This window comes from Grammomys surdaster, unplaced genomic scaffold (genome assembly GCF_004785775.1).
Source record: "Grammomys surdaster isolate TR1022 unplaced genomic scaffold, NIH_TR_1.0 331, whole genome shotgun sequence".
Classification (NCBI taxonomy): Eukaryota; Metazoa; Chordata; class Mammalia; order Rodentia; family Muridae; genus Grammomys; species Grammomys surdaster.
This window is the reverse complement of record NW_021604750.1, coordinates 1,308,828-1,324,819: the sequence shown is the minus strand read 5'-3', so window position 1 is coordinate 1,324,819 and position 15,992 is coordinate 1,308,828. Positions and strand designations below refer to the sequence as shown.

The following is a 15,992-nucleotide window of genomic DNA, read 5'->3' as shown; positions in this document are numbered from 1 at the left end:
AAGAGAAAGCATGTCATATAAAAGGGATTGCCTCTGCTCCCCTAAAGACACCACAGCCTGAGGCATCTCAGGCGATGCACTTGGGGCATCTGGTAAGGACCCTGCTGAAGTCCCACAGTTGCCACTGGGAGTCCAGTGGACTTGGGACCCATCACTCCCCAAGACCCCTGGCCCCAAATTCCACTCCTCTTCCCACCAATGCTTTCTGCAGGGGCAAACTGTTAGCTAGTCTGCTCCCCTGAAGACACCACAGCCTGAAGGCATCCCAGGAGATCCCCTGCACATAGAGCAACTAGACAACTGACACCACAGTCTGACGACCTTCTGGGTGCTCTGTGGCATGCAGGGCAATTGACCCAACAGGCCGAAAGCCTCATCGGAGTTCTACTGCACACAGGGAAACAGAAACCACATTCTGTAGATCCCTCTGGAGAACAGCTTCACACAGGACAACAGTTTGACTGTTCCTCTGAAAATCCAACAGTCTGAAGGCCTCTCAGGAGATCTGCTGCAGCCAAAGCAAAAGATCAGCAGTTTCTCTGTCCCTCTGAAGACTCCACAGTCAGAAGGCCCCACAGGAGGTCTGCTACATACAGGGCCTCAGGCCTACTAGGAGACCTGAAGCAACCCAGGGACAAAAGAGGCAGTTTCCAGACAGATTTACGCAGTCCAGCAAACACCAGGGATAACCAGATGCCAAGAGGTAAGCACAAGACCATAAGTAACAAAAGCCAATATACATGGGCATCATCAGAACCCAGTTCTCCCACCACAGCAAATCCTGAATACACCAACACACCTGAAAATCAGGAAGCTGACCTAAAAATCCTATCTCATGAAGATAATAGTGTCCTTTAAGGAGGAGATAAGTAACTCACTGAAAGAAATACAGGAAAGTACAGGTAAACAGGTAGAAGCCCTTAAAGAATAAACAAATAAATTCCTTAAAGAAATACAGGAAAACACAAACAGGTGAAGGAATTGAATAAAGTGATTCAGGACCTAAAACGGGAAGTAGAAACAATAAAGAAAATACAAATGGAGGCAAACCTAGAAGTGGAAAACCTAGGAAAGAGGTCAGGAAATGGTGCCAAGAAACAAGCTAGAGTTGTCATCCTAATATCCAATAAAATAGACTTTCAACCAAAAGTTATCAAGAGACATGAGGAAGGATACTTCATATTCATCAAAGTGAAAATACACCAAGAGAAAGTCTCAATTCTGGACAACTACGCCCCAAATGCAAGGGCACTCACATTCATAAAAGAAACTTTATTACTAAGGCTCAAAACACACATTTGAACCCCACACAATAATAGTGGGAGACTTCACACCCCACTCTCACTAATGGACAGGTCATTTGACACAGAAACTAAACAGAAACACAATGAAACTAATAGAGGTTATGAACCAAATGGATTTAACAGATATCTATAGAACAATTCATCCTAAAACAAAAGAATACACCTTCTTCTCAGCACCTTATGGTACTTTCTCCAAAATTGACCACATAATTGTTCACAAAACAAGCCTCAACTGATACAAGAAGATTGAAATAATCTCATGCATCCTATTAGTTCACCATGCCCTAAGACTTGTCTTCAATAACAACAAAAACAACAGAAAACCAGCATACCCTTGGAAACTGGGCAACTCTCAACTCAACAATAACTTGGTTAGAGAAAAAATAAAGAAAGAAATTAAAGGCCTCCTGAAATTCAATGAAAATGTTGACACAACATACACAAACTTATGGGCCACAATGAAAGCAGTGCTAAGAGGAAAATTCATAGCACTAAAGGCCCTGGTAAAGAAACTGGAGAGATCTTACACTAGTAACTTAACAGCACACCTGAGAGCTCTAGAACAAAAAGAATCAAACACACCCAAGAGGAGTAGAAGGCAAAAAATAGTCAAACTCAGGGCTGAAATCAATCAAATAGAAACAAAGAGAATGATACAAAGAATCAACAAAACCAAAAGCTGGTTCTTTGAGAGAATCAACAAGATAGATAACCCCCTAGCCAACTTAACCCCTAACTTAAGGGCCTAGAGACAGTATTCAAATTAACAAAATCAGAAATGAAAAAGGAGACATAACAACAGAGACAAAGGAAATTAAAACAATCACCAGGTCCTACTACAAAAGCTTATACTCAACAAAACTGGAAAACCTAGATGAAATGGATGGCTTTCTAGACAGATACCACATACAAAAGTTAAATCAAGAGCAGTTAAACTATCTAGATAGGCCTATATCCCCTAAGGAAATAGAAGTGATTAAAAACCTCCCACCCAAAAAAAGCCCAGGCCCAGATGGGTTTAGTGTGGAACTCTACCAGACCTTCAAAGAAGATCTGATACAAATATTGCTCAAACTATTCCGTAAAACAGAAACAGAAGGAACACTGCCTAATTCATTATATGAAGCAACAATTACTCTGATAACTAACCTGTACAAGGATGGAACAAAAAAAGAGCACTTCAGACCAATTTCACCTACGAATGCTAATGCAACAACATTCAATAAAATTCAAGCAAACTGAATCCAAGAAGACATTGAAGAGACTCAGGAACCCTGCCTCTGCACTTCCCTGGTACTGCACAGGGCCAGAGAAGGTAGCACTCCTTCCCCTGTCTTCCTTCATAGATGCCTCTGGTCTTTGGAGAAGGCAAACAAAGAGGGTCCATCCTGAAGCCAGAATATTGCAATTCCCCTTTCCCCTTTCATGGTAGCACTCCCTTTGCCCTGATGACTCCCGACTCTTGGGGCAGATGCCAGCCTTGGGAAGAGACAAAAAGCAGCATACCCTAGCCTCCGAGCCACCAAAACTCACACTCTCTTTGATTGATAGCCAACATGTCTCCGGTGCAGATGGCTCTTGCCGTTGAAGGAAGCAGGGACCAACCAATAGCCTTGAAATGATAAAAAGCTCACTCTTGGACTATGAGAGAGGTGCAATTACGTGTCCCCAGACAGCTGTGACCAGTTTGTTAAAATGCGCTAGCTTCTCATAGTACAATAATTTACTTTTCCAAGGTCAGGAAGGTCCCTTTCGAGCTGCACAGTTCTGTCCTACTGTCGGAATAAACTTTATCAGGTTTGAAGGATGGCACTCCCTTATTACCTCCCCAGAACATAATATCAAAGTTGGAGGATCCCAGTTTATGCATATGCACATAAATATACTCCAAGCCCCTGGACATGAGCATCACATTCCTAACCTGCAAAAGGCTTGCGATCCGTGTCAGACTCCAATAATAAAGACTCTATTTGTTCTTGCATTGGACTCACAATTCCTGGTATTGTTCTGGGGTTTCTGAGAACTGGGTATAAAAACATCAAAACCATCATTAACCGTGATCGAGTAGGCTTCATCCCAGGGATGCAAGGTTGGTTCAATATATAAAAATCCATTAAAGTAATTCACTATATAAACAAACTCAAAGGAAAAAAAACACATAATCATCTCCTTAGATGAAGAAAAAGCATTTGACAAAATACATCACCCCTTCAAGTTAAAAGTATTGGAAAGTTCAGAAATTCAAGGTCCATACCTAAACATAATAAAAGCAATTTACTGCAAACCAACAGCCAATATCAAATTAAATGGAGAGATACTTGAAGCAATCCCACTAAAATCAGGGACAAGATGAGGCTGCCCACTCTCCCCCTACCTATTCAATATAGTACTTGAAGTTGTAGCTAGAAAAATAAGACAAAAAAAAAGATATCAAGGGGATACAAATTGGCAAAGAAGAAATAAAAATGTCACTATTTGTGGGTGATATGATAGTATAAATAATCAACCCCAAAAATTCTACCAGAGAATTTCTACAGCTGATAACTTCAGCAAGGTGGACAGATATAAAATTAACTCAAATTAGTAGACTTCCTTTATATAAATGATAAACAGGCTGAGAAAAAAATTAGGAAAACAACTCCCTTCACAATAGACACAAGTAATATAAAATACCTTCATATAACTCTAACCAAACAAGTGAAATATCTGTAGGACAATGATTTCAAGTCTCTCCAGAAAGAAATCAAAGAAGATCTCAGAAAATGGAGAGATCTTCCATACTCGTGGATTGGCAGAATTAACATAGTAAAGATGACATCCTACCAAAAGCAATCTGCAGATTCAATGCAATCCTCATCAAAATCCCAACACAATTCTTCAAAGATATGGAAAGGGCAATTCTCAAATTCATCTGGAAAGGGAAAAAACCCAGAATAGCAAAACAATTATTAACAATAAAAGAACTACACCATCCCTGACCTCAAGCTATACTACAGAACAATAGTGATAAAAACTGCATGGTATTGTACAGAGACAGACAAGTTGCTCAATGGAATAGAATTGAAGACCCAGAAATAAAACCACACACTTACGGACACTGGATCCTTGACAAAGAAGCCAAAAATATACAATGGAACAAAGAAGGCATATTCAATATTTGGTGCTGGTTTAACTGCTGTCCATATGTAGAAAAATAAAAATCGACCCATATTTGTCACCTTGCACTAGGTTCATGTCCAAGTGGATCAAGGATCTCAACATAAACCAGATACATTGAATCTAATAGAAGAGAAAGTTGGAAAAAGCCTTGAACTCATTGATACAAGGGGAAATTTCCTAAACAGAATTCCAGTGGTTCATGATCTAAGATCAAGAATTGGTAAATAGGACCTCATGAAACTGGAAAACTTCTATAAGGCAAAAGACATAGTCAATAGGACAAATTGGCAACCTACAGAATGGGAAAAATAAATCTTCACCAACCCTGCATCTGATAGAGGACTAATATCCAAAATATATAAAGAACTGAAGAAACTAACCACCAAAAATCCAAATAACCCAATCAAAAAATGGGGTATAGAACTAGACAGAGAATTCACAACAAAGGAATCTCGAATGGCTGAGAAGCATCTAAAGAAACATTCAAAGTCCTTAATTGTTGTGGTAAATCTCCAACCCAGATAAGACTGACCAAAGAAAACACAACTCAATAATTATGAATATAAACTGCATGCCTAGATTGGGCAGATTTACCATTACACTACTCTATTCCCCAGCTATGAGATCCCTTATAACTTGCAGTTTTTTCAGGCCACATGCTTCTCCTCCATTGTCCTTCCACCTCTTCCTCCTCTTTTATCTTCCTCCTTCACTTTATGATCAAGGAAATGCAAATCAAAACAACCCTGAGATTCCACCTTACACCAATCAGAATAGCTAAGACCAAAACCTCAGGTGACACCACATGTTGGGGAGGATGTGGAAAAAGAGGAACACCCCTCCATTGCTGACGTGATTGCAAACTGGTACAACTACTCTGGAAATCAATCTGGAGGTTCCTCATTAAATTGGAAATAGATCTACCTGAATACCCAGCTAGACTCGTCTTGGGATATAGATTCCAACATTCTACAGGGCACATGTACCACTATGTTCATAGCGGCATTGTTTGTGATAGCCAGAAGCTGGAAAGCAGATTTTCCATAACACAAAAATGGATAAAAAAAAATCTGGTTCATTTACCCAATGGAATACTACTCAGCTATTAAGAAAGAGGACATGCTGAGTTTTGCAGGCAAGTGGAGCGAACTAGAAAATATCATCCTTAGTGAGGTAACTCAGGCCCAAAAGGACATGCATAGTATGTACTCACTAATAAGTGGGTATTAGAAAAAAAAGTAAAGGTTGAAACCTCCGCGAACCTGGTCGGTATTCTTAATCTGTGGCTCCCTCTTTCCGTAGGCTTCACCAATTATCCAGCACCAAGACCACTTAGAACAATGGAAGGTAATGGATCCATCGACATGTTCTCAGAAGTCCTAGAGAACCAGTTCCTCCAGGCTACCAAGCTGGTGGAAAATTACTTGGACTCTGAAACTCAGAGACTGGATCAGATCGGTGAAGACGAACTGGAGCTGCTCAAACAACAGAGACTGGCGGCGCTCAGGAAGGCTCAACAACGAAAACAAGAATGGCTTTCCAAAAGGGACGGGGAGTACAGAGAAATCAGCAGCGAGAGAGACTTCTTTCAAGAAGTCAAGGAGAGTGAGAAAGTGGTTTGCCATTTCTACAGAGACACCACATTCAGGTGTAAAATACTAGACAGACATTTGGCAATTCTGGCCAAAAAACATCTCGAAACCAAGTTTTTGAAGCTGAATGTGGAAAAAGCACCATTCCTCTGTGAGAGACTGCGGATCAAAGTCATCCCCACACTAGCTCTCTTGAGAGACCGCAAGACACAAGATTATGTTGTTGGATTCACCGACCTAGGAAATACAGATGACTTCACTATAGAAACTTTAGAATGGAGACTTGGTTGTTCCGCTGTTATCAATTATAGTGGAAATTTAATGGAGCCACCATTTCAGGGCCAAAAGAAATTTGGGACAAACTTCACAAAGCTGGAAAAGAAAACTATCCGAGGAAAGAAATATGATTCCGATTCTGATGATGATTAGACCATGCTGTACTTTAAAGCTTTCTGTTTGTCTGTCTGTCTGTCTACTTCAGAGTTAAGTGTATTTTCTAAATTCCACTGATTTCGGCCCATTGACCATCTGATACTCTTATCCCAGCTTGTACACTGTTTGACCATTTTGCCTGCGGTCATCATGTATAACTTGAAAGAAACATATTTTAAATTACCTGGGGAGAAAAAAAAGTACAGAATACCCAAGATACAGTCCACAGAACACAAAAAAGTTTAAGAAGCTAAAGGGCCCAGGTATGGATGCCTCAATCCTACTTGGGAGGGAGAAGGAGGTGGCCACAAGAGGAGGAAGGGAGGGAGGGAGGGACGGAGGGACTTGGGTAAGGAAGGAGACAGGAAGGGGAGGAGAAGAACCTAATCAAGTATTGGGTGGGAGAAAATGAATGAAGCCCTGATGGCCAGCAGAAAATAGTAGAAACAGGAGGCAACCTTGGGAGATAGGTGGTGGGGGAACCCTCCAGAATGTACTAGAGACCTTCAATGTGAGAAATTCTCAGGACTCAAATGGAGTGACTTTAGATGAAATTCCCTACAGTGGGGAGAGGGAACTTGTAGAGCCCACCTCCAGCAGAAAGACAGAGCATCAAGTGAGATATAGGGTTGCCATTCCACAGTCAAAACTCTGATCCATAATTGTTCCTGTCTGAAAAAACTGCAGGGACAAAAATAGAGAAGAGTCTAAGGAAAAAGAGGTCCAGTTACAGGCCCAAAGTAGGATCCAGATCAAGGGGAGGCCCCAAGGCCTGACATTCTTGAGGCTATGAAGTTCTCACAAAAAGAGATCTATCATGACTTCCCTCTGAAATACCCAACAAGCAGCTGGAAGAGTCAGAGTTAAATATTTACAGCCAACCAATAGACAGAAGCGGCTGACCTCTGTGGTTGAAATAGGGAAAATCTGCAAGGAGCTTAGGAGGAGGGCAACCCTGTAGGAGGAACAGTGGTCTCAATTAACCTGGACCACCAAACAGGCAGCATATACCAGCTGATATGAGGCTCCCAACACGTATACAGTAGAGGACTGCCAGGTCTTGGTTCAGACAAAGAAGATGCACCTAACTCTCAAGAGACTGGAGATTCCAGAGAATGGAGAGGTCTGGTGGGGTGAGGGGTGTGGTGGTAGGGATATCCTCTTGAAGACAGGGGAGGTGGAGGAGGAGGTATGGGATATGGAACAGTCAGAGGGTGAACCAGAAGGGGGATAAAATCTGGGGTGTAAAAACAAAGATTAAATAAAATTAAAATAATAAATAAAAGGGATTGCCAAAAAAGTCACTAGGTAGAGGAAAACAGACTTCAAGGTTCAGAAAGAAAGTTCTATACCAAGTAAAACTATCCATTCATGTCAACAAAACAAAAAATATGTTGCTAGCTGTCTTTCTACAAAAAATTCTATACCCTATAAAACTACCTGTCCAAAATGAACAAGAGTTATGTGTTCTCAAGTCAACAAAGCCAGAGAGTATGTCACTAGCTATCTTTCTATGAGAAATTCTAAGATTATCTCTTCAAGTTAAAATGAAAGGCCATGTTGTAACAATTCAAAGACATTGGGAAAAATTAAGGATGGGGCTGCTTCCTAACTTGATTGCCATGACTTACTTGCTCAGCTTGCTTTCACATTAAACCATGAACAACTTGCATATATCAGACAGAGGTTTCTGTAAACATACTTTTGTTTGTAATATTTTCTTCTATATGATATAAAATAATTGTATGGAACATTAATTATAAAACTGTTTTATAATTTATATATGAATATGGAGATATTGTTACAATAATAACAAAGACTCAGAGTGAAAGAAATAAGCTACATTGGATACAAGTCTATTATTTTCACTCATGACCAAATTTACTCAATGGTTTTTCTTACTCTCCTGCAGGTCTGACTCCTACTGAGAGCTGCCAGTGGCACTCTGAGAAAATAGCCCTGCCAGAGCCGCACCTACACCCAGCCTATGAATGTACCTCCAACCCCTCTCTTTTTATTCTGAGATTCCTTGGGGAAATCTGCAGCAGACTGCCCAAGTTAGTGCCTGCACATGCAGACTAATCAAGTGTTTAACTCTTCAGTTCATCAAACATCTTTCAAATAGTACCCAATATGCAGTGCTAGGCCTCAAGCATAAAGGCATGGTTCCCCTCCGGCTAGGAAAAAGATAAAGGAAGTAACAGTGTAATCACAAATGTGAAAAATGTTGCTACAAATGGAACTGAAGTAGAAAGAATGGTCTTCCCCAGTCTTTCTACTTAGAACTTCAAAATGGACCCTTATTTGGAAACAGTTTTTTTATTTCATATCTCATAGTGTCTCTGAGAACTACTTTTCCCTCAATAAAAAGAGGAATCTAGGTTTCCCTCTTTTTATTCTCTCAGAATAGAAAGAGAGGGATTTTGCATGTATGATTAGATATGATGAAGCCATTCTAGGTCAGGGTGACTTTCTATTCAATAACTGGAGTCTTTATAAAAGAAGGTGGTAGGGTATAGAGAGGTGGTTCAGCAGGGTATGTGCTTGTCCTGTAGAAAACCTGAGTTTAGTTCCCAGCACTCACATGAAGATGCCCACAGCTGCCTATAACTCCAGCTCCAGGTGATCCAAATCCCTCTTCTAAGTTGCACAGTCACATATACACACATCTAAAAATAAAAGATAAGTCAGGGTAAAAGAGAACAATGAGATAGTAAGAATTAAATAGTTGGAGGATAGAAGTGCAAGGCACAGGAGGAAGTATCGAGAGAAATAATCAACACCAAAAACCTTTGAAAAAAATGCCATATGGAGGGCAGCTGGTATAGAAGCTTTTAAACATACTTACGTATGCATGTAAAAGGGATATTGAATGGAATCACACTATTGTAGGGGAAAAATAGTTCTCACAGACACTATGAGCTATGAAATAAAAAAAAATCCAGTGCTGAATATGAGTTAATTTTTGTTGAGCCAATGAGGTCTCAGAGACCCCTTTAAACCTTACAAGGTATTGCCACTGCTCTTGGTTACCCTCCAGACATTGACAGTAAAATCTTGTTCCTGAAGATATTGTGTACAGAAGCCATAGAATGTGGAGAATTCAAGCTGTACTGACATGGAGATTTCATTTCTACTGGACAGCTCTCATAGTGTCAAAAGTTCTAGTTATTCTACCAGATGAAGAGAGTACTCAACAATTTTATGAAGTTGGGAACACTGAACTATAATAATGATTAGCCTGGCAAGACAAGATGGCTTGTGCACTATAGGTGTAGATGTTACAGAAGTAACTAGCCACTTTCTGACTAAAGGACCACTCTACAAGCTGGAGCTCAAGCTTAATAGTGACCAAAAATCCATGACGGGCTTGCTCACAGGATCTGGGGAGCTAAGACTATTATTCTGCTAAGCAGAGGTAGTATGACAATGCCCACTAAGTTCTTATCCTTATATCCATAAATAAGTTCATATTCAATCCTTTGCCAGAAAAGCTTCTTTTTGCAATAGATAACAATTAGCTCAGGACCCACAACTTGTCAACCTACAGAGAGTAAAGGACTTTAGAGGGCTCAGCTCCAAATGGCACATCTACATCATATCCCTTCCACAAAAATATCAGATGTCTTAATGAATAGAATGGAGCAGAGTGATTTTAAGAGCCAAAAGTAGCAGATGTATGCAGCAAAACATTGTTTGCTCAACATGGCAGGGCTACTATACACATAAATTAAAAGCAGTCATGATTACATGCATAGAATTGCACAAGATCAGGTCAGTCCAAATTCCCTAATAGACAGTGAAGGGGCATGAAGTCCTTAGCTGAGGAGACTTCTTGAGGAGTCCCTATTCAGGGATTGATGGCTGATGGGGGAGAGAGGATCGGCTTTCTTTAGAGATGCATGTCTGGAGAGGTCCCTAGCATATTCCGATAGATAGTCCTATATTCATGCACACAAAATCAGCACTAAGTGAAGTCACTATGTTAAAAAGAGAGATTATTGGAAATTGAGCACATGAAGTGGAGAAGGAACAGTGGTCAGGACATAGAGGAGAAATTAGACCAGTGGCAATGTTGGGTAGATTTGATCAAAGTATATTATATACATACATGAAGTTCTTGATAAAAAATAATCCTTAAAAATGAAGAGGACACATGGAGATATCCACAGGGAACTAAATATTAATATAGATTTACATGGCCAAATTATGATCTATAGAGATGGAACCTACACGCTACCATGTTAGTGGCCATAAATGTAATTTTAGATGTTTTTATACAATGGAAGTACAGAGGAAGCCACATGGCCAAGGGTTGCCATGATTTAGCTAGAAGCCTAGTTATGTCAGCAGTTACCCAAAATTTCTGAATCCCCTGATGGATCCAGCTTCTAGCCTCCTGAAGACTATATAGCTAAGAAAATGAATTTCTATTGTGCTAGGCCATTCAGTTGACAATTCATTAAGTTACAGATAACGAATGCAAAATCCCTGTCCAAACACTAGAGTACTTTTTTTGCCTCCACCTATGCAGACAGTCATGAAAGTAATTATGAGATGCCTCACTTGATGTTCTAAGCAGTGCTAAGACACAAGCTTCCTGTAGGGACAACACATGGATACCAAAGCCCTGCTCCAAGTACTCAGAGCAGAATTCCAAGAGCCAGAGTATGCTGAATTGCTACTGAGCAAGTGCCTTTCTAGGTATACTACATGACATTTAATTTAATTCTTTCACAGCTGCAGTGCCTGCTTTTTAACCTGGGATGCTGCAGTGCAAGGAGGCATCCAGAGGAAGAAGCCTCCTTCCCTGCTGGACCATAATTCTGCTTCCATCAAACCATCCCATAGCTTCTCCAGCAAGAAACTTCCATTAATATTACCTACTATCAAATTCCTTGGGAAAATAAATCATAGATTTGTCCCTTATAGGCCCAGAGGGCTACATGAATACTACAGACACAGTTTCTCATCACTGATAAAATTTACTGGTAAAATTCACTAACCAGTTTAACTTGGAATACTGCTAGATATCCAACAAATTCAAGGTTCAGTCCATGGAAAGTTAGCCAAAGTAAATAAAAATGGAAAATCCCCCCTTTCAATCAAGTGTGGCTTTTTTTTCTCCTCAACTATTCATAGTCAAATGGATCATCTTGCTATGCCTTGTTGCCTTCCATTAAGACAAATTAAACATATGTGTTACAAGTAAACACTTCTTCCAGAATAGGGCATCGTCAGGCATGTGCCATGGTACAAATAACCAATAGGTAAAAAATCAAAATCCCTCTACAGAAAATGCTAAAGTGCTAGATCAATGTCTTAGTGTATTAGGGTTACTTTTGCTGTGATGAGACACCAGGACCAAAAGTAACTCAGGGAAGAAAGTTTCTTTTTGGCTTACACTTCTGTATTGTAGTTTATCAGTGAAGGCAACCAGGACAGAAACTCAAACAAGATCAGAACCTGGAGGCAGGAGCTAATCAGGGTCACAGAGAGGATGGTCATGCCTTGCTATGTCTGCTTGGTAATAAAACCCAACTAGGTTATAGATGCCCAGGCATGGCATCATCCACAATGAGCTGGACCTTCCATCAATCATTAAATAAAAAACATGCCCAAGGAGATAAGAATGGATCAATTTTCATTCTTCTACATGTTGTCCTCCAGTTGAACCAGCACCATTTGTTGAAAATGCTGTCCTTTTTCCACTGGATGGTTTTAGCTACTTTGTCAAAGATCAAGTGACCATAGGTGTGTGGGTTCATTTCTGAGTTTTCAATTCTATTCCATTGATCTTCCTTCCTGTCTCTGTACCAATACCATACAATTTTTATCTCTATTGCTCTGTGATACAGCTTGAGATCAAGGATGGTGATTACCCCAGAAATTCTTTTATTGTTGAGAATAGTTTTTGAGATCCTGTTGTTTTTTGTTGTTGTTGTTGTTATTCTCAAATGAATTTGAGAATTGCTCTTTCTAACTCTATGAAGAATTGGATTGGAATTTTGATGGGAATTGCATTGAATCTGCAGATTGTTTTTGGCAAGATGGCCATTTTTACATGGTATGCACCCACTGATGAGTGAATATTAGCCCAAAAGCTTGGAATATCAAAGATACAATTCACAGATCACATGAAGTTCATGAAGAAGGAAAACCAGTGGATGCTTTGATCTTTAGAAGAGGTAACAAAATACTCACAGGAGCAAATACAGAGACAAAGTGCAGAACAGAGACTGAAGGAAAGGCCTTCCAGAGACTGCCCCATCTGGGGATCCATCCCATATACAGTCACCGAACACAGACACTAATGTGAATGCCAAGAAATGCATGCTGACAGGAGCCTGAAATAGCTGTCTTCTGAGAGGCTCTGCCAGAGCCTGACAAATACAGAGGTGGATCCTTGCACCCAACCATTGGACTGAGCACTCCTCCCCAGTGGAGGAGTTAGAGAAAGGACTGAAGGAGCTGAAAGGGTTTACAAACCATAGAAAGAATAACAATATCAACCAACTGGACCCCCTAGAGCTCCCAGGGACTAAACCTGGGATCCTGAGTACCTGGCTCCTCGGATCCTCTCAGGTTCCTGGCATCTGGGACTTTCTAGTGGCTACCCCAAGTTCCTCCTCCTCCACTTCTCCCCTATCTCAAGGACACATGGTCTACTATGTTCATAGCAGCCTTATTTATAATAGCTGGAAACAACTCAGATGTCCCTCAACAGGGAAATGGACACAGAAAATGTGGCACATTTACACTATGGAGTACTACTTGGCTATTTTGTTTTGTTTTGTTTTTTTTGTTTTATTATTGCTTATTTTATTTACATTTCTTTTTTTATTTAATTTTTTTGAACATGAAATGCTTTTTTATAGCATGTTTTACAAGGGGAGGGGGTAAGAGGGGCCAGGTGGTGGAAAAGTACAGAATCTTCTTGGCCTGTGCCTTGAAACATGTCATGGTCTATACAGTACACTGCCTTGAATTATGATCTACCTGCTGTTCTTCAGAAGATATGGTACACTGCTTGAGTTATGGACTCCCTGCTATTCTTCAGAAGATATGGTACACTGCTTTGAGTCTATCTGCAGTTGCCAAGCAGGATCTTGCAGTTGCCAAGCTTCAGGGGACATTGTGCAGGTGGGGAAAGGTAGGGGGTGAGGGTAAGGGCGAGGGTCCTGGCTTCTGGCATCTCCCCCTTCTCTGTTTAGTTAGAGAAGGCGTCTTATGATCAATCCCAACTATGTGAGTTTTGAATTTGGATGTCTAATTATGGGGAGTCTTAGACAAGTTCACAACCCCAAAACATTGATGTGAGACAAGTCACATCGATGGTCGGAGGCTGTCGACGATGGGCAACGTCAAGGGACCCCGAGGTGGGTGAAGGGAGGGTGAGAGCCCTGTCTTAGGCCATGTAAGCTGCACCCACTCCCAGCACCACGCACTCCTTTTTGGCTGCATTGGGTGGGCCCCTGGGAAGTGGACCTACAATAATCCCGTCATTGGGCTAACTCACAGCCATCCTAGTCCCTTGTAAATGTTCAACTTATCAACCATTTGTCAGTTTGGGGTGTAATATTGTCATAAAGGAAGGCTCCCCAATGTTAGCGGCCATATCAAGGGTGGCCTTGGTTTAGGAAAAAGCCAATTTTTGTTGGGGTGATCAAGAGGCCAAGCTCTCTAGTGAGAGAAACGAGGGCAAAGCCAGGCATACCAGGAACCCTTCTGGAGGGCATGGAAGTCTAGGGGTCGACCGTAGGGGGAGGCAGGGGAGCTGGCAGCTGTATCAGTCTCCTGCAGAGGCACTTCTGAATCCTCTTCAATTTTCAGCTGATGGTAATGAACTTCAACCGTCTTCTTGATGGCAGAATCAACCTGGTTCCGAGGACGACAGGTCGCGGGTGACGATCTCTGTCTCACTCAATCTTGATGTCGTGCTCACGTCCTCTCAATGAGGGTCCGTCCAGAGGGGTCCGTGCCTTGAGCCCCATATCTGGGCGCCACTTGACCCGACCAGTGGGTCCTAGTTATTCGTAGGGGCAAGGAGGACCGCAACCTGTTATTCTTCAGAAGATATGGTACACTGCTTGAGTTATGGTCTCCCTGCTATTCTTCAGAAGATATGGTACACTGCTTTGAGTCTATCTGCAGTTGCCAAGCAGGATCTTGCAGTTGCCAAGCTTCAGGGGACATTGTGCAGGTGGGGAAAGGTAGGGGGTGAGGGTAGAGGGCGAGGGTCCTGGCTTCTGGCACATCTGGATTAGAACTTCTAACAGCAGGCATCACGAGTGATTCATTTTTACCTGGGGTGCTGTGTGAGTTCAAGCTCCTGGGAGTCTCTGTTTCTCTCAGTTTTCTGGGGTAGGGTATGGAGCTGCCTCCTGTGACCTGCTCTATGCTCAGGCCCAGACTGGAAGTCTTCCTACTTTGCTATTAAAAACAATGATTTCATGAAATTCACAAGTTAGAACTTAAAAATATCATCTTGAGTGAGGTAACCCAGTCACAAGAGAACACATATGGTATGTACTCACTGATAAGTGGATAGTAGCCCAAAAGAAGTTCAGAATACCCACGATTCAACTCACAGATCATATGAAACCCAAGAAGAAAGATCCCAACAAAGTGTGGATGCTACAGTCCTACTTAGTAGGGGGAAGAGAATAATCTCTGGGAAGTAGAGGGAGAGAGGGGACTGGGAGGGAGAGAGGAGGAGGAGGAAAAAAGGGGGCAGGTTCAGATATGTCCTGAGTACTTTTGAAATCTGACAATTGAAACATGTCAGAGAAACCTGACAGAGAAACATGTCAGCTTGTAACAGATATTTTCCTACCTGGGATCCCTAGGAAATGAAGCCCAGGGTGGAGCGTGAAGCCTGGTTCACTGACCTGAGCAATTAAGATGTGAACTGATAGAGTCAGGAGATAAGTTCTTCAAGGCTCCTGTGATTCCTATGTAGTACTCAGTCAACAAGCCTCAAATGGATACTAGAGCTGAAAAGATAGCTAACAGGCTTTGTGAAAAGCTTACAAGGAAGAGAGGCCTGGAGCACAGTCAGAGCTAGTTGATAGTCTGCTTACCACTCACAACTAGTATGGCCTTCTACACACAGCATGGTTTCAAACTCCATCCTCCTTATAAACACAGATTGTAACACCTAAAATACTTTATCTGTTTTCTGGGAAGAAGATTACTGATTAATCTAATTCTGTACAAATCATAACATCTCAGTCCCTGGGGCTGGTGATTCCTCTGGAACAGCAGTTCTCAATCTATGGGCCACAACCCCTTTGGCAATCCTCTATCTCCAATGATATTTATGTTATGATTTATTACAGTAGAAAATTTACAGTTTTGAAGTAACAACAAAATAATTTTGTGGTTAGGGGTCACCACGACATGGATAACTATATTTAAGTGCCATAGCCTTAGGATGAGTGAAAACAACTGCTGAAAAATCACAGTAAAAATAAATAGCAATGATTGAGTGTGATTAGTAATT

At 41.2% G+C, this 15,992-nt stretch overlaps 1 pseudogene; it reads left to right on the top strand.

The window, feature by feature from the left end:
* The first annotated feature begins 5,788 nt into the window (after positions 1-5,788).
* Positions 5,789-6,675, top strand: LOC114630187 (annotated as a pseudogene).
* Positions 6,676-15,992: the final 9,317 nt, after the last annotated feature.